Source organism: Tetrao urogallus, assembly GCF_951394365.1.
Source record: "Tetrao urogallus genome assembly, chromosome: 11".
NCBI classification, from domain to species: Eukaryota; Metazoa; Chordata; class Aves; order Galliformes; family Phasianidae; genus Tetrao; species Tetrao urogallus.
The window spans coordinates 2009727-2036478 of NC_136824.1; positions in this window are offsets into that span (position 1 = coordinate 2009727).

Below are 26752 nucleotides of genomic sequence, written 5' to 3' on the forward strand. Positions count from 1 at the left end.
GTGTGCTGTGTTCTCCCCCTCTACTCTGAATGGTTGCCACCAAGCTGGTACACCAAGTTTGCAGCATTTGGCCCTGCAGTGCCTGTGCAGGGCAGATTTCCAGCTGTTTACCTTGAGAATCATGGAAGTCAAAGGTGAAAATTAGAGTTAGGAAGACAAAGGAATTTCACTTCATCCAGGAGAAGGAAGTAGTACAAAAGGAGGACAAAAATCTTCTACAAGGACAATATTTGGGTATGCACATGAACCTTAGCTTTCTGAAATGTAAGCGCTTATAAGGATGTAATGTTTCAAAACTAACTGCAGTGACTGAAGTACTTAGCTGCTGTCACCGAAAAGTGAACGCACCTGCCAGTATTCTTTGATGGACACTGAATTCCCTGGAAGGCATTGCAGAAGTTCTTGTTATTGCTTCTGTTTTATTTCAGTTTTCTATTACCAAGAAACAGCATTACAGATTTGTTAGCACTGGATTTACTTCAGTGAACCCATTTAGGAACATTGACTCTTCTTACAAAAAGGTTAATTTTTACATTTGAAAAGGTCTCTTTTTGCATATTCTGGGGTGCTTGAATACCACTTGTTTATTGCATTGTGTGGGAAAAAGAAAAACTAATATAAACTTTTCAATCCTTGCATGTTTTGGGGAAGAAGTTATGTAAGTTAGTATGCAAAAAAAAAAAAGTCAATGAGGAGACTACAGTGTACATTATAAGCTGACTTTGCATGAGAGTTGGTGCATTTGCTGTTGTGATGCATTCTGGTTAACAGTGTGAAGAATGCAGTCTTATAATGTTACATCACTTTGGGTAAATTCTTAGGGCACAGTGAGAAATATCTTATAGTCAGGTCTGATCCCAGTTTAGACTTTGATAAACTCACAGAGGAAGCAGTGATTGCACATATGCATTCCCTACTAGAACTCCAGCTGCTGGTCAGACCTTTCTCACCAGCTAAGTTCTTGGATATCTCTGTACGTGGTAAGTAAATGCATTCAGTGCAGTGGAACTGAAATGTCAGGGCCTGAACTGATGACTGAGCACCCGGTGAAGGGGGTGGCTGGCCCAGGAGGCACAGGTGTAAGCAATTCATCTGTGCTTCCCACCTGACTGGAGCAGGTGGACTCTGGGTGTGCCCTTCTAAGGCCACCTCCTGAGAAGCAGCGTTCTGTAACCACAGCCCCCATCACCGGTCTGGGGAGTCGATTTATTTTTCTATGTATGGTTGTTGATATTCCTAATGACACTTGGCTTGGTATTGCAAAGAACTTAGCAGAAGCAGTTTCACTACTTCCAAGGACCAAGGCTATGATAACAACAAAAGCAAGGCGTTCTTTTAGCAGAAGTATTTTCTTGTTGTCAGTATTACAGCTTGTTACTCATTACGTAGGATTTCATCGTGATGAAGGATTCTACTCATGTAGCTGAAAGTAATTATTCAACAGTATCAGATACTAGAATATTTGGAAATAGGGTAAGGTGATCTTCATACCATTGTGTTCATTTAGTAATGCTATTATTTTTAATTGTACATGAAACTTAAATCTGTACAAAATTTGCCGAAAGTGTAGTGCAGCACCTGTGTTTTTCACTGGTGTATCGTAACATACAAAGTCCTGTGTAACATGCAAAGTCCTTACTAATACTGTATGCATCCCTAGATGAATTAGTCTTGTGTTCCATATAAATCAGCTTTGTGTTTCTCTTCTAATTTTGCGGAGCTGACTGCTGTTGGTTTCTAGTAAGTCCAAAGCCAATTAATTCTGTTCCAGTGTGTTGCTATATTTTGTGCAGTTGGATGGTAATAGCTTCTTTTGAGAAGGTCTGGCTATCAGTTTTCTCACCTATCTGAAGTCTGCTTGAAAACAATTGGATAAGTAAACTTATATTGTTTGTTAAAATCACCTTGTACCTTCCTTCCGTTAAACTGCAATCAAGTAGAAGACCTCCTTTAAAAAAAAAAAAAACAAAAGGGAGGGGGGGGGGAAATATATGTTGGAAGACATTGTAAGCAGTGTAAACACCATTTGAAGAAACTATTTAATGTTAGGTCGTCTGTATCAGCATTGACTCTGCACAAACCAAAATCACTGTGGAAGATGAATGCAAGCACAAAATACTTTTCATTATTTAAAAGATTGCTGTGATAGAATTGTAAGGTACTTCAACTCTTTCTTCAAAAAGATGGACAGGATCTAGTTTTCATAACTAGTGTTTGAAGTTCGCTATCTGATGTCTGCAGCTTCAGTGTTTAGAGTACTTGTATGAGCAGCTAATAGCTAAATAGCTCAAAGTCAGCTAAGTCAATGGGTGTGATTTAAGGGACTTAGAAACTAAGCCTAAATTAGGGTCTGTGTTTTTGAAGAGGCACTAGATTTGTAAATGCTGCTCGTAGTGTTAGATTCTAAGATACTTAAATCAGATTTTCTGGCCTCATTAAAAAAGCCACTTTTTTTTTTTAGGAGGAAAGGTAATGAGAGCCCTATATGCATTTCTAAATAAGTTCTGTTAAAATCATATTTGTTAGATCTGTGTTCCCTGAGCCAACCTACTACTTCAAGATATATGCCCAGCTAATCAATATACACATACAAAGAAATTGAACTTGCAAATGATGAGGCACTCTTTGGGCATTCCTACTCGATCCCTAAAACATCATGTCCAATGCAGCAGACAAATCTTCACGTCTAAATAATTCATCTGGAAATGGTAGGAACAAGAGGAGGGGAAAAAAAGAAACAGTTGTTCCATGCTAAAATACAATAATGCATTAAAGTTAATCAATCTCTTCCTGCTGAGAAACGATCATTTAGAAAACATTTTAATTACCAAAACTGAATAATGGGATCAGTATTCTTCAGAAGGTTGGGTTCACCCTACTGAGCGCTGGAGAATCCTCTTCACAGGAGCCCATAAAAACATTGCTGTTTTCAAGTTGCTGCTTTCAATCATAAATACTTCTGGGGAGAGGTTTGAGGGTTTTTTTTTTTTTGCACAGCAGCTTTTAAGGAAAATGTCGAGTGGACAGCAGGTGTGTGTTCACTATTTTGGATCCAGAGCAGAGGTCTGCATGCAATTAAACTTTTTTTTTTTTTCTTTTGGATAAGAATTTATTGTGCATTACTTAATGCGTATCCAAAGCCAGTTTGTCAAGCCAAAATGTTTGACTGGAACAAGAAGACGATGTCGTAACGTAATGTTTTAAAAATAGCATTTTTGTCTGTATGCTGCCTAGCAGTGAACAGAAACTTGCAGAAATAAGTCAGCCTGGTTCACTGTTTTGGCTAGAAGTGGTGTGCAAGGAGAATGTCCGTAGTGATCCTATGGGATATAGTGACTGTGGATTTTACAATTTGCAAGAGAAGAACCTTTGATCCTGCCTTGATGTGGAAGGGTTTTGCCTCCAGCTCTGGTTTTACAGACGTTTGTCAGAGATCTGAATGTTAGTCAGAGACACGACTTGCTGACCGTAGAGCGTGTGATGACCCCCCAGGAACAGCCGCTGCCTGACCATTGGGAAAGCTCTGTCATGGGAAAAGAGGTGTTTGTAGAAGTTTCTTCATGTATATGGGAATATATATACTGCAGTCTAAAATAGTTTTTCATCTGTAGTTTTGTTTCTTCTATTAAACTTTTATTTTTCATCAGTATGGCATAGCAGACCCATAGTCATGGTTACCCATTCTTCAAAAAGTCTGTGTGGACTGTGGTGAGATCTGTGCAGAGGAGTGAGAATTGGTCCTTGGACCACATATGAGTCATGGAGGGAGCCCAGTGTTTTGCAAGGATGTATTTTAACACCTCTTTTCCAACACAGGACCTTGGCTAACAAAATAGTGAGCTAAATGGCTAGTGTGGTGCGTGCTGAGGGCTCGGTGACACTGAAGATAGATAGGCATGCACATAGCAACCTCTCTGAAGTGCCCTGCATGAATGCAGGAAAATTTCTGTTGATTTTGGTTTTCAGTGTGTGCTTAGAATTAAGCTTGTTTTCAGTCCTTTGCTGAATCAGGGTATCAAGTTTGAAAAGAAAATTAAAATAGATTCACTGCGAATGATGTAAATCTTAATGTTGACAGTAGGACACGCAAGCGAAGTTGAATATTCCAGTAATAAAAGTACCTTGTAACTTGTGGAATGAGCAAAGTTCCCAGAATGGTTATTACGTGCTGTATTTTCTGTTTTGGATCACTGAAGTGAAATTGCAAAATTAAGTTGCGTAAAAGGCATTTTCTTCTTTATTTTCATAATTATTCTGTCACCTACATAAAATTTTTTTCTAACTTGAAATGGATCTGGATGGTACTGAAAATTGCTGTAGGATAAGTAAAACAAGTATAATTGAGATTCGTAAATCCACTTTTGAACAAGTACAATTAGGAATAGTTATTAGAGACCAGCTGGAAAACGTTAGGGGTAAAAATTTACCATGTGAAGTTTTTTATGTGTTTGAAACATTTGTTTTATACCAAAACCTAAATTAGATCACCAGAGAAATGAACCTGCCATTTAAAATCTAATTTGTACACAGAAAGTTAATTCTGAATATTCCTATTGATAAAAATTTTATTATTAGGTCTTGTTAAACTGCATGTTTTTAATGGAATTCTGACTTTTACAATGCTTCTCCTATAATTAAAATATGAGAAGTAGCAACTTGATTATACTGAATGCATTTGTGTCCATTGGCTGTGTAATAAACTTTGGTACTAGTTAATTCTCTTCCCTATTATGATTTTGAGAGTAGAGCAGTTTATTGGGCCCGATTCCAAACCAATTCAATTCAAAGGAATTGTTCAGTTAGTGCATGTTGGATTAATGTTTTAGGGCCTAAGCACAGATTTTCAAACATATTAGTGTATAACTCGATACCGGGGGAGATGGGGAAGAAGTAATTCACAGAGACTATCTCCCACTAAGGAGCGTTATACAAAAATGAAACAACATAACAACGGCTTTGTTGTGTTAGATCAGTTTTTTTCTAGTCCAATATTTGGCTTTCAGCTGTAGCACATGGTTGCAAGCATATAGCAGCATTTCTCTGTATAGCCTCCTTTGTTTTCCTGGTCTCTTCCTGCAGTTCACAGAGGGGCAGAAAGGCTGCTCCAGTGGCTGGTCAGAGCAGAAAGCTGCTTTGGTGTTGGTGTTGCAAGGCATCCTGCATGCCAGCAAACTGGAACTTCAGCAAAAACTGCTTTTTTTTTTTTTTTTTTTTTTTTTTTTCCTAGCATGACTTACAGTCATTTCAATATCCAAGATCTTAGTGTTTTCACTTTATAAATAATAATAATAATAGCACTTTTAAGAAAATGCACTTAGTAACTGTTTATTCATATTTTCCATTATTGTACCTATTATAGTCTAACAATTTCTGCTGGCTATATATAATACTTACAACTACCCAACAGAAGAAGATATGTGGAAATCCTTTTTGAGACTTTTGGTTTAGTTTTTCAAATTACTTCTGTTGCAATTCGGGCTTTATTTTGGGACGACTGCTGCAATAAAGAGAGAATGCTTTTAGAGTAATTGAACCGAGTGTCTTAAAGCAGCATCTCATCAGTCAACTTTGATTTTTTTCCTCTTATTTTTGGTTAATTGTGTTTCCTCTCTGGAAAATTGGACAAATCAATGTAAATGAAAGAAGATTATTATTATTATTATTTAGGATAAATAAGTAAACGCTGTTAGCCATAATAAGCCATCTGCGAACAATACAAATCGAGGATGTAAATTCACTACAGTCAAAGGTTTTACATGAATTTGACACATTTATTACTCATCTAATTAAATTGTGCATGCAAAGCAGGCAGGAACCTAACAATGTATGCAGATGTCAAATGGGTATTTAGTACATTTCTGATTAAGAGCAGCTAGTTTACATCACACTGTGCTGATCTGTTGTGACTGGTTGTAACAAAACATGCACAGTAGAAAAGAAAATTGTTGGGCCAAATTCTATGCAGCAAAGTTTGAGTAAATTCATTGGTTTTACTGGGATCAAATGAGTGCAAATAGGTCAGGGGCTGCAAGGTGTTCTCTTCTGTAGTTCTTTGTTGGTTAGCAGATACTTGCCTGGAAGTTGATGTATTGTCAGAGAACCGGTAGATGAGAAAAGGAATCTCTGTCTGTGGGGGCCATACAGTGATACCTCAGGGAATCTTTAGATTGGGTACAGTGGCTGCTTGATGGAATTCAGTGGCATTTGATGTTCGGATGGTCAGGTTGGAGTGCTGCAGCACTTTGGAGTTTAGAGATCAGTGGGACTGCAGGAAAGCTGGTGAAGGCCAAACTGTAAATGAATGAAGTCATGCTTCATGTTTAAATCATCTTTATAACAGCGTCCCTGCTGATGCAGGCAGTAGAACAGTCTGTTTTTATCTTAGTTGCATGAAGCCCAATCTCCAGTTCCTCTTTTGCTCACGCGCTTTTCAAATACTTGCAACTACCACCAGATGCCTGGAGGTTAGGAATTAGGCTTTCTCCTTTTAGTCATCTCACTCCTCTAACCTTTCGTATTGTGAAGTTTAAGCAAAGAGAAATGGCATTTGTCTCCTCCCTGAAAGGTTTAAGGCAATTGATTCTCATGTTGCTCAGCTATGGCCTGCAACAAAATGATGGAAAGTTGGCTTTTCTTTAGCTCACTTCTCTGTCTGTGTGTGTGTATCTATATCAGCTAAAACCTATACAGTTTTCAAGGAAGAATGAAGGACAGCAAAGAACTTCTCTGCCCAACTTTATGAATTGGGTTACCAATAAGCTGGGAAGGTGGTTTTGTATAATCAAACTGGTTTGTACTCCGGCCAAAGTTATTTGTTATTCCTTCCAAATGTACTTTTTATAGAATTGCTTTGCCAGAGGCATTTAATTTTTGGCAAGATGAACGTTGGGTCAGGATTGGGGAACAGACATCTATACGTGTCGAATCCCTGAAGCAGCCTACTTGATTCCATGTGGAATCATTTGAAGGCAGTTATCAGGATTACGTAGCAGGGGAAGTTTCTGTAATGGAAAGTACAGATGCAAAGACTGCTCAGCAAGCTTACGACTGACTGGAACCTCAGCATATTTCCAGAAATTAAAATTCCAAATGCAGAGATTTTCTTATTCCCAGTCGTTAATTCTCTGTGGTTTTTGGCACTGACCAACTCAGACAGTTTTGGAGGGATGCAGTTTGGACTCTTTAGGGCTTGTAATGCAGAAGCTGGCGTTTGGAATTTCAACCAAAAATAACTGGCAGTTGGTGGTGTACCAAGGTATTTGTTGCTCTCAATCCACTCCAGGTATCAATGGGCAGATACAAGGTGCTTTACAGAGACCTTTTAGCTCAGCATCAGTCAGAGGAGTTGTTCCTGGTGACTGTTTTGTTTCTGCATCCAGGAGCATCAAGGAATCTAGTGGGATTCCAGGTCCTCTGATTATTTTGAGTGGCTGCTTCTTGAGGTTGCATCAGTCTGCTTGGTGTATGCTGGACTGTCCAAAACAACAATCTTCCTTTCTGGTCTTGCAGGCACTGAAAAGCAGACTGCTGATAATACACTGATAATATTTTAGTTAATACTAGTATCTTCTTTTACAGCTAGAAAGCTGATGTAATTCAACAGAAATACATTAACAAATTTAAACTGCTACGGTAAGAGAGCATGAAAGTCATCCCATTATTTGATTTTGCTGCTGTATTCTCAATCTGGGTTGGAGATAACTCAATAACATTTTCCAATCAAGTTCAAGTTAAATGCAAAATCTTTGTTCAACTGAATAATTTCTAACTTAAAAATAGCCAGAAATAGCCTCCTTCAAATGCACTGCACCTGGAGGAAATTTTCTGCTTCATACAATGGCTGAGTTTTGTGCCACTGCTAAAATAACGTACTATGACTTTGTATCAGAACATGCACTAATTTTCATCTGAGGCTCAGAGGGAACCTTTCTTAATTCACTTCCACACAGAAGCTTGAAAAGTGTCCTGAGTCTTTCTGTTTCTTGGCTTGTATTGCAGTCTGTGCTTTATATGAATTCCCAGCCTGTGATTGGAAATTTTTCCTAAGAATTGTATGTATATTCCTGCACTGCTTCTGCCTCCACATACTCCCTGGCAGGGCTATGGCAGCTCGTGCCCCATGCGTACACCGCCCAGGTATTGCAGGGTTCTTTGCAAAGGAGATGCTGTCCTGGTCTGCTCTGGTGACTTCACTGCTTCACTGGCTTACTCAGTGATGTGCTGGAAGAGAGCGCTCAGGGCAAAAGGTAAGGAAGGCTTCAGCAAAATTAAGACATGATAAATGCGTTTTACCATTTTGAGAAGCCAGAAGCTTACTTCCTGTCACTTTCTAATAATATATTTCCAGCTATAGCAAGGCCTGCTCTGCATTTCTGACAGCTGGTCTTGTAACTGTGCAGTAGTACATGTAATTACATGTGTACTGTTCTTTCTTCTGTCATCTTTTTGTGCTGTTCCTTCTCTGTTCCTTACTCAGTCTGCATATCTTTCTTCCCAAACTTCTTCTTGCTGTTTGAATGCGCTCAATAGCATTTCAGTAGTTTTGCAGGACCAATATTTTAATTTGTTCTGTAACATATGAATGTGTCCTTTTACTATGCAGCAGCTTAAGTGATCGGATGAATCGGAGCCCCCCCAGTGCTAGTACCCTTGCTCTTTCATTTGAGTGAGTGAAATGCCTGTAAGCTGCTGCTAGCGTGAAAGAAACAAAGGCAGGCATTAATACATCTGCTCTGTTTATGAACTAGCTGGAGCCGCAGTTTATTGACCATTCAAATTGCTTTTGGCATAAGATTTCAGGTGGAAATATTTCATTACTGAAAATCTTGCTCTTCTTTGGCTTTTTTTCCGCAACACTTCCATTTTTTCACAAACGATCTGAATGATCATATTCATCCTACGTAAGACAGAAGGTCTCTTCTTACTGTGGCCAAGTCTCATGCATAATCCCTTCTAATGCATCAGTACATCGAGAAGGAAATACACCCCTTGGAACTCTCAAAGCCCAATCTTGAATATTAAATAAAATAATCATTATTGTGGCAGATGTACGTTTTAGTTTTAAAAGCCTCTTTAATTTCACAAATTGAAGTTAAAATAATATTTTTAATATGATTACCATAAAGAGTCAGCTATAACTACAGTTGTATACATATAATTAACATTATATTACTAGTGTGAACTTTTGTTATGAATCTTTCACTGACAAGTTATGTAATTAAAACAAACTTTTGACAGGAATCAGAACAGATTTAAAAGTGGCATGAGATCTCAGACTTTGTGTACCTCTCTCATAGTTTTCCCCTGCTCTTCCTGTGTTGTAGCATTGGTGTAAGGCAAATTTATTTGATGAAGCATGAACCTTGTGTATATCTACTGTTAGGCATTATCTAAGCGTTCTTAATATCACTCAACTTTTGAGGTGAACAAATAGAAATAATGAACAGAAGTTCACTTCTTATAAGGGAGATTTCTTTTTCTAATACGATACATCAAGTGGATTTTTTTAGAGTCGGTCCATTCAGTTCTGTACAGATCTATACTTAAATTCTCATGTTTTTGCAATGAAACTTTTAACAATAATAATACAACTGATTGCCTTGCAATGTATTGAACATCTTTTCTTGTTATAATGCTGGGAATTTCTTTGTTTACTAGGAATGTTTCGTAACCGTTTGCCTTAGTAAAACTCATTTCTGCTAGCAGAAAAGAATGACTGCGCCGATTTGAGGTGCTATGATTGATTCAATTTGCATTGAATTACAAACCCAAGTTGTGGTAGGTATTATTGTCTGCTATTATTGTCTGCTCGATGACAAGTTAGAGTTAAATGTCACTATGTGCCCTTTTAAAATGTCCCTCCCTGCTTTCCTGTAAGTCCCTTCAGGTCCTAGAAGGCTGCTATAAGGTCACCTCGGAGCCTTCTGCTCTCCAGGCTGAAGAGCCCCAGCTCTCCCAGTCTGTCCCCATTAGGGAGCTGCTCCAGCCCTCACATCATCTTTATGGCCCTCCTCTAGACCTGCTCCAACAGCTTCATGTCATTCTTGTCTTGTCCTCCATAACTGGATGCAGTACTCCAGGTGGGGTCTCCTGAGCTGGAAGAAGGTCGATTTAGACTGGGTAGCATGAGGATATTCTTTATTGTGAGGGTGGTGAAGCATTCAAGGCCAGGCTGGGTGGGACTTTGAGCAGCCAGGTTTGGAGGGAGCTGTTCCTGCCTGTAGCAGGGGGTTGGGGCTAGATGATCTTCAAGGTACCTTCCAACCCAAACCATCCTGTGATTCTATGATTGTGTTCTAATTCTTGTTGCAAACTTTGGCTGATGTATATGAAGTTCCTTCCTTTGAAAGGCAGTTAAAAGACTAAGCAAATTGAAAGCAAATTGAAGGAGACAAAGCTTCAGCAAAAGTTTTGATGGTTGCTGTTGATGCTTTTGTTTCTAGCTTTTTTTTTTTTTTTTTTTTTTTTGATAAATGGAAATAATAAGTATTTCAGTTCATGGTTTGTGCACACAATAAATTAACAGCAAATACACATCAAATACAGACTTGGATCATGAATCCTGTCAAATCAGGTGCAAAACAAGTAATTTGCTGCTGGGGTGCAGCAGGAGCATGCTAGGTTTTGGGCACATTTTTAACGTCTTTGTCCCGTCTGTAGTTAGGAACTGATGACCTTTAATGCGTGCTTTTCTTAAGCAGCAGAATGCTGTTACAAGTGTGAATTTGTCCACGATGACCTTGTTAAATAGATCAAAGTGTGAGTATTTCTCAAATGCATATCACAGAGCTGTGCTGTGATCTTGAAACTGTTGATTTTGCTCCGTTACTGAAAGCTGCTACTTTGAAGTTGCTAATTGCATTAGGTTAATATTTATAGCATCCTATGTCAGTGCCTTTATCCCTGTGTGTGAACAGCACACTCGATAAGGGTTTTTGCAGAGGGCCTAAAAGTGCTATCTAACATTTACAGGTAAAGGTCTATGAAGAATATAACACCAATTGTTGCATGGACTTAGGTCAGAATAACCCTATCCTGTTATTTTCAGCTGATGGCCTTATATTATTTTGAATTAAAGATGCCTCCTTGACAGTAATCATTGTAATACATTTGGTACATACTAAGAAGGCCAGGTGGACATGACCTGGCTGAGTCAGTCCTTTACCTCTCCTGCTCTTGATGAAATGCCATTCAATATCAGATCTTTATTCAGTTCATTGCACAACAGAGATTGCACTGTGTTGTTTTTAAGCATCTTTTTTTCCTTGGGCGAATGTATTGCGTTCTGTAGAGCTGGCAATATCTCCTGTTTAGTCACCTCTCTTGCTACCCTCTGCTGGTTTCCAGTCAAAGATATATCATTGTTCTAATTCTTTTTATGCAGGACACCACCTACAAATGCCTTTGATGAAAACAAAAGAATAGCCAAAGCAATGTGGGTGTAGTATTAGGAGGAGAAATAAGCCTGCTACGTGAATCTCTGAGACTGGGTGAAGACTTCATATCGCATGTTCCATGAGGTTTTTTTCAGTTTCTGAAGCAAGGATAGAGGAATTGGGTTTAGTGGGTCCTTGTTTACACTGCGGGAAAACTGACACTGGGAAGAGTAAGAACAGTACTGAGAATGTAAGTTGGGGATTTTTGTTGTGTTCTTCAGCAGATGTTCTCAGCTGTAGGAGTGCAATGTTCTGAAGTCACTCCAAGATTAGTCTGGGTTCTGCAGGGCTCTGCTCTGTCGCTGAAGCAGGAGTGTCAGTTCTAAACAAGGGGACTCTCCTGGGATGGATTTTTGGTAATTCTTCGTAATTTGTGGGTCTACAGCAAAGCACTTAAATATGTGTTTATTTCTAATTAGACCCATTAGCACAATTAGTTTTGATGGGAAGCATGTGGACTCCTGAACTGAACCGTGATACATACAGTATCTAATTTTACATAGTTATTTACAAGTCGAGCCATCTGAAATGCACATATAGAAGTCCCAACACCACAGAGAAGAAATATTTGTAGAAGGTGTGGCTTAAAAATCACAGTATCTGAATTTTTCACTGAATTTTTTCATGGAATGACGGCAACTGCATCACCACCCTGCTAGCCAGGATTGGTTTATCTTTTGCATCACACACAACATTCGAAAAAACAAAAGGTACTTAGAATTTGACCTGCCCTTGGTTTGCGTGAGCGTGGTATGATACAGAACACCTTTCTGCAGAATCTCTCTATTCCTCTGATTGTAACATTTCCCATGTTTTTGTGTATTGTTCACTGGAAGGGACCTGGAGAAATCCACGACACTGCTCCACATGCCTGGCCACAAGGTGCAAGCTCCCAGGCTTTTTGAGTAGTAAACACTGGAGCCCCTGCTGAGGAAGGAGGCAAGTTATGGCTGAGATAGCTCAGTGTTCAGTGTGTAATTTCACCGTTCATTTCTTCAGTGTCCAAGAACTAAGTGATATCAGTCCTGTTCCATGGCTGAAAACAGTTTTAATGATCAAAATATAATGGAAACATCTGTTAGATGTTTATTGATATCTTACCCATAATTGATTCATTTTAAAATATTACTACTTTGCTTTTTTTGGGACAGCTGTTTGGGGCTGACCTTGTCTTTCTTCTTAACTTTGCATATACATGGCAGTTGTAACTTCCTGCTGTATAGCTATAAATCCTCAGCACTGCTTGCAGACAAGAACAGATGATTCAGTACCATCTAGTGCATTAATGTACAATCAAGCAGAACTTAAAATACAAAGGAAGCCTTGTTGATTGTGTCATCCAAAGACACACAGCAGGAAGTTGGGAGACAGTACTAGGCATTTACTTCTCAAATGATCAGCTTTTGATCTTGAAAATCTTTGTATGTTTGCTTTCATGTCATTCTTGGACATTTCAGGCTGCCACGCCATCACTGAGTTGTCCCTGTGCTGTACATCCTCTTGAAATGTTCCCCGTTTAGAAAGCTAAGCAGAGTCTTCCTGGCAGATTCTGACGAGGCTCAGTGACACGTGTGCACACTGAGTTTGCTACTTTTTCAGTTAGAGGTTTAAGCTGAAGTTGAGGAGAAACTACTTTCTCCTTTTATTTGCTTTATGGTGTCACCTTCAAACTATTCAAAACTGGCATGTGCAAAAAAACCCACCTTTTTTCTCATCTAATTTATTTTTGCATTAATTGATGATTTATTACGCTGTAAAACGTTATCACATCCTGGAATACAGTGCTCCTTTCTGAAAGTCTTCAAAGAACAAAATTAGTCTCTAAGAACAGGTTTCAGATTTACAAGTGGAAGGAAAGCTGAGCTTTGTACAGGAGTCTGATTTGCTCGAGTTCACGCAGCATCAAGTGATGAGTGGGGCTGCTTGTCTCCCCTGGTATCGGTTAACATCACTAGTTTATTAAAATATTGTTTCCAAAAGTAAGCATGATGTAAGTATTTTTTGTTTAGTTTTTTTTCCTTCAGCTCTTTGTGCTGTGGTCTCATATTTTATTGAGATCATTGGGCTACAATGCAAGCGTGTGTTTTTATCATACATTCCAGGCACAGAAATGTGTTGTCAGTGCAATATTGATCAAACTACACAGGGTAGTTTAATAGCGCAGTACAAGTTTAATCCCTTTCGGTTGTTTGCACTTTTTTGACTGGCTATATTATCTTCCAAGAATTAATCTTTGTGCCTGATTAGTACTATAATTCTTTCGTTATCTTCTCATAAGCATTTTATGATTTAGATTTCAGATGGCTGTTAGAGAAACTGCACCAAATCTTTCTTTCCCTCTCACCATCCCATGAAGATTTGATGGATCTGGAATCTTAACATTTTTTAAATCCTTACTTAAAAGCCTTTTTTCCCTCTACTGTAGTCCTTCCAACAAACTGCTGCATGGCACCACTTAGGCTGGCAGCCAACTGTGCAGGAGTAGTTTCATGGAATTAGCAGTCAACACTTTGTTGCTGTACAGCAGCACCATGGCAGTCAGAGCAATGGCTGTAGTGTTGCTCGTTGTTATTGTGTCTCACACAGCGATGCACTGAGCCTTGCCCACTGTGATTTCCAATGGTAATAGTTAGCAGTAATAATGAGGGCAGGTTACGTGGGGCTTTCAGGCTACATGTGTGAAGTAAAAGAACAGTGCATTGGAATAGCAACTCTGCAGTGCTTTTGTTCAACTTCGGTTTTGTCATACTCATGTTGTAGTTCCTGCTTTCTTTTTCTCAAATGTAGACTTTAAAGAGCACAACAACACCAAGAGCAGATGTCACTTAACATCCTGGCCTAAATCAGGGAAGATATTTCTCTTCCCTGACACAAAGCTTCTCTTATTCCATTTCCTCTGAAATTGTATTATAAAAAACATGATGCTTGTGCTTTAATGTGGAAATTCCAGTGTCAAGGATCAATAAAGTTAATTAGTAGTGATTAATGAGAGAATTTTAATTACTAGATGGTAGCTATTAAAATTGCAGGCAGTCACGTAGCTGTCGAAGATGTAACTGTTCAGTCTGCAGTGTCAGTTCAGATTGTTGCGCTGCATGCAGCTTGCTTGGCTTTATCATAATGCTGATTAAATAACTAGCCCAGAAGCTATTAATGAAAGACTTAAGTTGTGGATCACCGTATCTGTGAAAACATCTTCATGTATCTTTTTAGTTTGCTTAATTACTGCCATGGTTCTTCCGCCCTGCTTAACAGAGGATCAGTCTGGAGCAGCACAGTTAACTTCGTTAGACTTATTAAGATCTACCACAATAGGACTGAAACAAAAAACCTGCCCATTGCATTTCACTTGCTGATTTGCCATGCTGCTGTGCCTCAGATTCTTCTTACTATTCATTGAGTAACTCAAGGTAGTAAACAACCAGTGAGTGAAGGTGACTTCTTTCCCAATAGCAGAAAATAATGGGGCAGATCAGAGCGCTTGGTTCTTACGCCGGGTTGTAATATACTGGATAACATGAACAGTTAATGCTTATTTTTTCACTGTCATGTTAAGTGTCCGCATAGCTTTGGTGGTGCAGTGGGCATCTTTGAGATAATGTGACTATAGCTAAGTTTTGATAACGTTGAAGAGGTATAGAATGCAACCCTTCCCTTTCATTTCATGCCATAAAGAAAGGAGGAATGCGCAATTCCAAAGAAAACCCTTTTCTTTTTGCATGACATAACCCCTTTTGTGCATGAAAGCATAGTGCCGGAAGTTGAATTGCTTGCTACTTAATCTTTACTAGAAGCAGCACTATTTAGCCTTTGGCTCTTTTTAGTAGGGTAGGAACTGGAGAACAGAAACAAACAAAAATACATGAGTGCCTTTCTCATAGAAATAGCTATTAATGGGCTCCTGCTCAGGCCAAGCTCTTACTCAATTGCACAGCATTTTTTATGTACCAACAGAGGCCTTCTGGTCTTTGTGGTGTTATGCTTTCCTGGTTTTAAATAAAACGAGAAATAAAACTTGTGTTCAGTTGATAAAAAGTAAACTGACTGTCTTAAAAAAAACCAAACAAATAAAAAACCCCTCATGCCCTCGCACTGGATTGTGCTGTTAAGCTTTTCAAACAGTTACCAAACATTATTTTAAGAATCTGAAAAATTATCAAATATTCTTACAATTTTTATTTATATATATGTGTGTGTGTATATGGTTTCTATAGTTAAAGCACTTGGCTGATATTTTTCAGCCAAGATATTTGGGTAGAATGCACATTTCTCCTCTGTTAATGAAACCTTACCATATTAGCCATTGAGATGGGTGGCCAGATGACTCAATCTAAAATTAAGTATTTGTTTATAAAGAACTGAACTCAGTGTGATCAAGTCACAGCTGGAGTACGTACATTCGAATGTGAGAAATACAATTTATTATTCTGGCCTAAATTATTTGGCAAAGTAATCTGAAAATGAAGAAATCAACACGCTTTGATTATTTGCTGTCTTTCTATCTCTCTAGCTAATGCGTGTGTCTCAACTCCCACCTCTTAGGAGAAGAGCTGTCATTCCCACAATCTGGATAAGTGGTAAAATCCCCAGCCAGATTTTCTCATCAGCAGAATAAAAAAGAAGGGTATGAGCTGAGATTTGAGGCATCTTTTATCTTTGCACCTCTTCCTTATTAAAATAAATTAATTAATTAATTAACAAAGGAGAAAATTAAATGTAAAATACTTCCATATAATACTAAGATTGAAGAAAATACAGATTTGGAAGTAAGAGTTCAGCCATTTTATGTTCTTGCACTCCGACTTTTCATGCTACCGGTCTGATTGATTTTAATATATAGATCTTTGAAACAGAAAAATTTGCAAATAATCTTATTTTTCTTTCAAGAAGACATTGAAACTGTTCTTAAAAAAACCTTCTCCTTTTGGCTTCATGGTTTGTTGCAAAGTATGACTCTTGAGTACCTAGAAGCCTGTGAAGTAGGAAGTATGAGGCTTTAAATCAAGATGCCAGCATTAACATTTTCTGAATGCCTATGATACTTTTTAGCACAGGTTTACTTTTTAGCCCTGGCTCACATGAGGAAGGTGAGTACAGACTCCATTTTTGAGCATTCCTCCTTGCAAGTGTGAACTGTGACACCTCTCTAGTCGGTAAAGGAGGACAGTTTTGCTTTTGGAACCTCCTGTTTCTACCTGGCCTAAGTCATGAGAGTCCTAAGGATTCCCAGGATCTTTGGCTTGGAACTTACTCTTCAATGTGGCTTGCACTGAGAAATTGCTGTAATTTTCAAGTGCTTAGCACTCTCTAAATGTTAAACATCTAACTGTAAGTTATTTCTCACTTGAAGTATCCTCACCCAGTAAATTGCACTTAAAATTCCATTCTGGAGTGATTTGAAAAACACAAACATCAGCAGTATGTAAGTGAAGGCCATGATCTGCTATAATAGCTATCTGGTTCTAATTCGTGCCCACAGGATTGGAGAGAACTTTGCACAGGCCTGGAAATAAGGTGACATAAACCTGGGAGATGCTCTACTCGTGTAATTCCACAAATCAGCCTTGCTAACAAAGGTTAATGAAAAGATACAACTGAAGGACATCTATGAAGAGATTAGAAACTGGTTAATTTTAGGGCAACGTTAACTGTATGTCTAGGGTAGTAGCTAGGATTGTTTCCCTTAACTGTGTGACAGCTAGAGCATACCTTAGGGTCTCATCTAGGCAAAAAGGAATGGAAGGGAAAAAAAGTCATGGTATTCTTTGTGGATGCTGCTTTGTATACAGACAATGCTGTAGCTAGTAGGGTGGAAAAGGACATCAGAAGGTCACCTCATCAGTCTTTCTGCCCACAGCATGCTTAGCTGGATGTAAATAAACTGTTTCTGATAGATGTTACAGTATTTTTTAGTAGTTGAAGTTGGAGGGGCCCTCATGAGATCACCTTTTCCAGACCCGGTGCACAAATTGGGGTCATTCACAGCAGCTTCCTCAGGACCTTGTCTGATCAGGTGTTGAATACACCCAAGGACAGACACACCACAGTCTCTCTGGACAATGTGCTTTCAGCCATCCTTACGATAACAGTGTTTTTTGGTGTTTTTTTTTTTTAGTTTTAAATGAAATTTCTCATATTTCAGATGATGTCTATTGCTTCTTGTCCTTTCACTAGTCACAGAGCGGTCTGTCTCAGTCTTCCTTACATCTCCCCTTCCCAGGTATTTATACATGTTGATAAAATCTTCAGTCTTGTCTTCCCAGGCTCAGCAGCTGAGCACACGTGGCGTGTGAAACTACATCAGTGCCTGAAGGGAAGATTCCCTCACCAACTTATCCATACCGAATAGCCAAGGCAGTTTCTTTGTGAATGGCTGTGTCCATTCTCCAGGCTTCCTCAGTGATGACATTTAATCCTTGGTGCGTTAGAGCTTGTCTGAAACTGTTGTATAAGGATTATAATAAGTTAAAGGAGATATTTTTAAAGCAATCAGTTTTGATGTAATTATCATGCTGGTGTTCATTACTCACCAGACAGAACAATGAATCCCATACAGCTTTTGTTTTCACAAGTTTTTTGTTTTTCTTTAGATGCCAGCATCTTAAAATAGATTATCTCTGTGATTTATTTCTGCATGGGGGAAGCTTTCTTCAGTTTGCTTTGGGTTCCAAATACACCACTCTCCATAGTGGATGTAACAGCAGAGAGCATTGCCCAGCTGTAAAAGGCACAAACTTCTTTTTCTTCCTGCTTAAGAAAAAAATCACCCTCTTTGCTTCTTGAAACTCTTCTAATACTACCATAATCTTGTTTGGAGTAGTGTGTCTGGTATTCTATTAGCAACGCATGCACACTGTGACAGGACCAAGAAAAAGTTTTGGCACCAACAGAAGCAATACCTGTGTCTAAGAGCACAGCATGACAAACTAAATTGCCAGGCGTAGAGTCTGGAGCAAATCTTTGTTCTGTAGGTGCTTTGGTTTTAAGCTTGTAAAAGAATTAGCATGGAAGTTGTTGCACAGAACACATGGAACAGAGACTGCAAATTTGTGACCTAACATTGGGCTCTGACTGCATGAAGAATTACCTGAAGCACATCTCTGCAGTGGCTGAAATGCAGATTTACTGCAGCTGCTGTCTGCATCTTGTCCTGCAAAATGAATCAATCAGTGGGCCTTATTTCCTCTGTGATTCTTTGACCTTTTCCTGTACATGGAGGGAATGTGAAATCTGTTTCAGCATTGACCATGGTGAGAACAGCTTCCTTATTTTCATCTGGTACGTCTCAGGCAGGCAGTCAGACATGCACATGCACTCTGCGTCTTAAGAGGATCAGCCCTCACGTACAGGTAGTCACACAGTTCACTTTCATAATAATAAATCACCACCCCAGGGTATTTTGAGCCTCTTGAACGATAGCTACATCCCAAGTAGGATGTCACATTCACAAGTAATGAGCACTCTGTGCGTGTCTGTGGTGTGGGGAAGTTTTCTGATCCGTCAGAACAGGTCTTGGAAAACAAGAAATAATTGCAAGCAAAAATGGGTATCTACATTAATCCTAACAAAAAGCTTGTTACTAAGTTTCTTATCAATGTGGCACTTTTCTCTATTTTAATAGAAACCCACATCCCTCTCCATTACAGAGGGTTCTGTGTTGTCTTTTTTTTTTTTTCTCTCTCTATTTGTAAGTATGGGAAATGTATGGTTTTGTTGTGGAAGGGACCAACGGTGCATTAAGAAACAAGTCATACTTTGATTAAATTTTGAAATGGGCATTATTAGGCTAATGTCTTTTCAATCATTAATCCTGAACTGTCTTCTCTGTATTTTACTGTTAGTTCCTACGTATGTGTGACCATGTCTCATGGCAGTTAGCCAAACTTGCTAAGAAAGTTACAGGTTCTGAGTTAGTTGGCAGTGAATTCTGCTGACACAAGTAGGTAGTCTGAAAACCTGTGAAATGCTAGGCTTTGGGTTGGAGGCTGTTGTTGTTTTAACCTACTATATTGAGCTAAACGTAGTACTGCAGGTCCTGTGTTGGCTGAGTTGCTGGCTGGACTTTTCCCTAAAAGAATGAAAGAAGTCATAAAGGAAACTGAGGGAAGAAATGAATGAAATAGTAGTAAGATGAAAATAGTGAAATCTGACATTACGATAAGAATTCATCACAAATTCCAAATGGAAGTCCACTCAGTGCTCTTTCCTTGGGTATCTATTTAATATTTTCAGTTAAAAGATTAAGAAGGTCTGATGCAGCTAGGTTTTGAATTATTAGGTTTAAAATGTGAAAAGCTCATTTTGCTGATTAGTAAAGGCAATAAAAAGCAAGCAGACAGTGCAATGGAAAGAATACATTTCCTGAACAAAGGCACATGCTTCCCATGCTCTGGATTATTGAGTAGTGTACAAGCAGAGACCTAATTCTACTAATAAACTGTCAGTGGAGCTCATGCTGTGTGGGCCATTCAAGCATGCTGATGCCTTGATAGAGACCTCAGATGAGAGAATGGAGGAAAGTAGGGGAGGATTAATTTCAGACTGTGATGTTTTAGTGGGAAATAAAATTTATTTTTTCATGGGGGAAAAAAAAATCGTGTTTTTTGTGTTGGTCCTGAGGCTTTAAATCATTGATTTTATCTTACTAGAGGAAGTTAGAATACACATTTAATGCCAAGTTCATTTCAGCCCCAGATTTATGTCGCTGGAGTTGTCATTTCCCCTCTTTTAAAGGCTAGATGAATGCTTTGAAGCACTGAAGGGACAGAAGGACTTCACCAATGAAGAAAAATGCCATCCTTCTCCTTGCTGAATATCTCTTAGTAAAGAGTTAATGACCAGTGTTGTTCTCTTTCCCTCAGTTGCAATTGGACGTGTGTGATATACCAGGATATTAAGGTTTTTTCATGTCATACATGAAACTCACTGTGAGTGACTCTCAGTCTTCCTTGTAAGCAGGTGTTGATGCACTGTCCATAATATAGCAGAATCTGGCATTTGTTGAGGCTCAGTTCGGATGAACTGTTTAAGAACAAGGTTCTCAGTGCAGCTTTTATCAGCTGACTAACGTTTTCATCTTCTTTCAGGCCTTGGAGAGACTTTTTTTGTATGTCTAGTTAAAGTAGTTGACTGCATTACTTCCCTTAATGGTAGGGCACTGTTTTCATTGGGTGGAATGAAATGGTTTAATAATCTTTAGTTAATATTAATTCTAAATTAAAGTTTAGCCAGTGGCTTTAGGTGGGTTTACTTTTGTAGTCAAGCAGATAGAAACACTAATTCCATTTGTCTACCTGTATTCCAGTGATTCCAGGATAGGCAGTTGAAGAATTTCTAAGTGCAGAAGTTCTAAGTGTAATTCTGCCTCTTCAGACTTTCAGTGTGAATTTGTTCTTCCAGAATGTGCTGTTCCCACTGTGGAAACACTGAGGAGCCTTTCTACACCATGCTGATGGTTGGACAAGTTAACTGTCCTGTAAGTTCAGTTACATGTGGATGTGTAGCTGTGTTAGGCATTTCAGTGTTATTGGATGGTTAGTTTAAAACATCTGCTAGTTCTTCATCAATAATAAAAATCATCAAATGACCCTTTTATAATTCAGCTCCTAATCAGTAAGGCTTCGTTTTGCCAACCAAGTTAATGTTGAAATAGTATTAATATAAAAATCACACCACTTGTTTGAAGTAAGCATCTGTTACTTGTCTTGAGAAGTACCTCCTGGCCATTTATTTTGATTCTCTTCTTAGTAAAACACACATCCTTCACAGTTTGCTGCTTAGTCTTTTTTTTTTTCTTCATACAGTATAATACTTCTCTGAATTACATGGCACATTACTTGAGGTGTAAAAGACTTGAGGTATAAAAGACATCTGTCCACATAGACTTGAAAAGAGGCAAGGTTGCACCTCATAGAAGCTAAACAACATTATCATTAAATTACAGTGTTTCTGCTGCAGAAGTACAGATTTAAAATAAAACAGTCTTCAGCCTCCTCTTCTAAAAAGAAATCTGTTTAAATAGATCACTCATCTTGAACAGTGCTTATTGAAAGATTTGAACCGTAGTTCATATATCATCATTAATACATTCTTAACTAAACTCTACCATACTTGGGCAGGTTGGGATATGGAAAATTCAAATTCCACTTGCTTCCTAATCAAGGTGTGTAGGTAATCTTGGACTCATCACCCACTTGCGTGCCTGCTGGCAGATGTGCTGTCTGAAGAGCATGATGATAGTAGCAGAAGAACTGGTATGCATGTGCATTTGTGCAAGAGGAAGAAAGGCAGGGACTGTGCCCAGGTTTTGAAGAGCACGTGGCTGCTGTTTTGGACAGTTAGTGTAATCCTGTGTGGAAGTGGAATAGGAAAGTGCTGCTGTACCTTATCTGTCTCTCCATGTAGCAGCAAGAAGAGCAACAGAGAAGCTCCCAAAAAACTGAAGGAATTAATTTCAATGTTCAGAGGAAGTCTGAAGAATCGAACATTTTGAGGTTTCAGAAGAGGGAAGTTCTCTTCAGAAACTATTAAAAATGTATGATTGAAAACTAGACTGTCAGATAATCATCTATTTACAGCAGGGTAGGAACAAAGCGTTACAAGGAAAGTTAATGAGTCTGTGCTTACTGACAGTTGGCACAGTGTTTTGGATAACAAGTTTTGTATGAGTGAGGGGTCTGTGTTGTAATACTTGATGCAGTGTAAGTCTTGACACTTGGAAGGTATGGAACAAAGGTGTGCATGTGGAAGAAAGGTTGATTCGGGTTCCTGGTTCATCCTTTGAAGGTCAGGATGGTTTTTGCCAGGAATATTTTGAAACAGATTTTGCTAACAGTGATGAGCAGAGTGACAAAATCCCACCGCTGGATAATCATTTATGGATCAGATAATGATTCTCTCCTGTCCTATAACGACATTTCTCCACTCAAGGGAGTCCAGGCAATTCTGTCAAATATTGCTGATGCACCCAGTATGTCTGCCAATGTTGCCTTATTTATAAGCAAGTGGAGGAACTAGATAAGTATTGTCTTCATTCACAGTAACTCGCATGCAAGTTCCTTGGCACCTTTGTTTACAGCGAAAATTACTTAAGCAGCAATGTGCACTATGAAAAGAAGCAACATCAGAATTCTGCTGCTGCCAGTAGCTTAAAAATCCATTTCCACTTAATTATTATTATTATTTTTTTAATAGGCATTTTGCTATTTGTTTCTTTGGGGGAATTTTAAAAGAAGTTGCATACCGTTTGAAGGTACTGCATGAGCTAAGTGCTCAAGTTCTGTGTCTTTTCTATTTAGGGGAATTCTAACTTTGCTAAAAATTAATTTTGTAATACTGTAGTTTTATTAATAATTTGTAACAAATTTTTAATGTTGTAAACCAATGAAAAAGAATGCAGAAAGTTTTTCTGAGAAAGTTTTGATCTACGTGCTTCTATGTTGCAATTTAAATACTTATTTAGTGCTGAATGTGTATTTTTGTCCTGCGTTTTAGAGTGCAATAATAAATCTAATTATAACTTAGTCAGTCAAACAAGCTTAGAGTATCTTCATTGAACATGCTCTAGAATTTTGTTTTCAAATAAACTCAGTGTGTCATTGATGTCCAGAGAAGATCAATAGAATGGAAATTGCTTGCAGTTTCCCCTAAAGTGCTGCAATGTCTTATTGCTCTCACATTTTCAGTCTATAGCCTTTTCCCTGCCAAAAAGGGTACAAGTCCATGCCAAGCACTCCTAGTACAAGGAAACAGAAAGATGATATACACAGATAGTACAAGGAAACAGAAAGATGATATACACAGGTGACGGTCAGTTCACATTCCTTTTTCTTTCTTTTTCTATATTTTGCATCCCGCTCTGGTGAAGTTCTGAAGTTCTTCATCCCTCCAATAAGAATTTCTAAGGGTGCTCAGTGTCTGAAAGGTTTGTATATAACTTTGCAAGTATTGTTTAACCAATATTACTGAATGAGAGAAGTGGGTTTGAATGCGTGTACTGACATGTACGCATTTTCCCAAGGGGTTATACAACCATCCAACACGTGCCATGTATGACTGCAGCCTCATTGCTGCATGCTTCCAGTCACAGAGAGCAAGGCGGTGTCAGACATCTCCCTGCATGGCTGCTGGGAGAAGGCAGGCACAGAGCAGAAGGATGGAGAAATGGCCTTTTATTGCTCGGCTTGGAACAAGATTTGTTCACTGTTCTGCTGGATTCAGAGCTTCTCTAAGCTGAAAAAATAGGACCAAGAAGCTCCTAAATCGTTGTGTGTATTTCTCACCTAGTAATGTTGCCAAGTGCACCCTGAAGCCAGTCTTTGGCATAAACTTGACTAGGGAAATTCAGCAGAAGTAGCAGCAGAAGGTTGTGCTACTGCAGAGGAGTGGGATGTAGCGGGCAGCAGCCAGCCACTTTTATTACTCAATTTCACATTAACGGGAGTTACTTGCATGCATCAAACACAGATTAGTCTTCACAAATTAGATTACTGTCTCTCCAGCTTTCCCTCCCTCAGGTTATACTCCATATGCTGTACAGTATTGTTTGATTTGGACCTCCACAAGCTCAGTGAAGCAGTCTCTGTAATGCTTAGGCCAACAGTGGTTTGTTCATTTGTGGCTTTCTGCTCTAAAGCAAGCAGATTGTACGTTCGGTGTTGTGCCTCTCACCGTATACACAGGATGCTGATGATTTAATAGGAGGCAAACTAAATGAAATTTGAGATGAGACTGGATGCTATTAATTGATAGCTACTGTCCACTGAAACCTAGATGCGTACTTATTGCTATAGCAATTACTGTTACTTTAGCAGGGAAGCCTTCTACTATGTCTATCTAGTATATTTAGTCTAAATTAATTTGAAGCTATCTAAGTCATTGCCAAGATTTGAATTCACTAGAGTTTTTCCTAAACAGAATGAAAATTAAGAAAAACATACAGAAGCTCTTTTTTCCTGAGGTCTATATTTATCACTCATTTTGCTGCTTTCCCTGTTGCCTTTGCTGTAATTGAGATCCAAGCTCTTTCACCTGCCAGCTGTAGTGACTAATTCAATGAGAGATTCCTGGCTTTCACCTATTCCTTATTTCCAATCTGACATTTATATTTTTTTTTATATTGATAAGATGTTGACTTCTCCTTCCATGTTAACAAAATCAAATTGGGGGTGGTGAATATCGACGTGCTTTTCTGCTTGTTCAGCATTGGGACTATCTCTGATGTAGCACGGAGAGCAGACTCATCTAAGTGTGCTGTAAGGAAGGAGAGACCCACTGCACCCCAGTGTGGGTCCTCACAGTGCTATTTCCAGCCATTGTCTTATTTCACTGTGAAAAAACAGCAGAGAGGAAATTTCTACTGCCTACTTAGGGTCACTTTTCCTGCATGAAAAATGCAATTGGACAGTGATGTTTGACAGATTAACTGTTGTATCTCTTTGGAATGAAAAGATTTTTGTGGTTGGGCTTCCCATATATTGTGCAGCAGAGCAGACAGATTTTTGAAGCCTTTAGTTTCACTCTTTGCAGGCTCTTTGAGGACTATCAAAGTACATGCTGTAGCAATGTCATTCTTATATACATGGCAAAAAGCATTATCAGATAATTAGACTGTGTCATGGAGATGTAATAAAAATCCTTAGGAAATTAATTAATGCACATGTACAATAGCTACTTTAAACCACAACACTTTAGCCATTTAAAATCGGGTTCTTTTTAAATAGCAAAAGCAATTAGTCTGCTCTGACTGATTACTTGCCAAATTTTTTAATGTAAGACTTTTGATTTATGAGAGTAAAAAAAATTCAGAAGGGGAAGAGTAAAATTCCATTGCGGCTTTTCTTACTAGGAAAAGTATCAAGCTCAGTAGGCTGCTTTTTCTGTGCTGCAGTTATGTCCTGCTTCCTACAGTCTTGAGGTAAAGCTTTGAAACATTTTATGCATTATCTTCACAAGTATTAGCTTACTGATGCAATAATGTTTACTAATATCTGCTATGTTCAGATGGAAGAGCTGGGTGGTATTTTTATGTCAGATCTTTTCCTCCTGAAGGAGAGATTATTCAAACTGAAAAATCCACATTCTATTGAGTGGCATTTTGGCTTTTGAAGTAAAATTCCCCTTTACATCTGCAGCACCGTAACTTTTATTTTAAGAAAAATAAGCCAGAATATCAGCTGTGAAAGCAAAGCAGTAAATGCACTGTATCACAGAATTGGCCACAACCTTCAGAACTTACATAGCATTTCTGCTCTTGGACTGGACTGAGCTTATGCTACATGCATAGCAAAACTGATTCACTGGTTCTAAAAGAGCTCGTATGCTATGCATTTAGTAATGGATTGAATTGCATCTTGTGTTTGCAGTCGGGCAGTATTGATAACACCTTTAGCTACAAATAAGTAAAAATCTCCTGCATCAGTTCCTGCCTTTCCAAAGGCAGGTATTGCGTTGAGATATTGAGAAGATAAAGAAAAGCACGACCATCCATCTTGCAGAATTTTAAGCATTCATAATGCATCAGAAGTTCGATGACAGGGACTACCAGCTCTCAGTGTGGCTCATTGCCTTGCAAGTGCCTTCCTGCTGGCACCTGCTGTGGACTGCTAGGGTCCTTCAAGGCAGCTCTCTCTGTGGACGCTCTTATTGCCTGGTTTCTTCAGTAGAGAACACATTCACTTGACTTCCCACCTTCCTCCACTACCCAGAATAAGATTAGGACTTCACATTCAAGTGTTTTTGGTAGACAGGAACAAATTATTGAGCAAATGACACAGAAGAATTGCTGTGCATATTAAACGGTGCTTGCTGAGAGCATCAGTACGTAGAAGGGGAATCTGCACAAAATGAAGTACAAACTTCGCTGGAATTCAACCACTGTCTGTAACGTATACTGTAGGAATTACAGGCATTGTTCTGCCTTTTAGAGAGAGCTGTGCTGGAAAAAAATAGTTTCCCTATTCAAGAAAAATGCAACCAGGCTTGTGAAATCTGTGCTTTTCTTGCAGTATGATATAGGTGTAGGTGATACGTATGATAGAGCACGGAGAAAATAGTATGTTCCAGGGAAACAGAAAAGTGTCCAGTTTTCTGTGATGTTAATGAGTTGAACAGGCTGACTGTGCAAGGCAGAGAGCAGAGCAGTAGTGCTGGATGTAGGAAAAGGGAAACAGGCAATAACAGAAAAAATGGAGACAGGCTGGAGAAGCTGTTACAGTTAGGAGTGGGTAGGAAGAAGCCGATTATCTGAGCAGTTTGATCTTTGTTATATTAGGGAAAACCAGATATTTACATCACAGTGTAGCATTATTACAGTGACT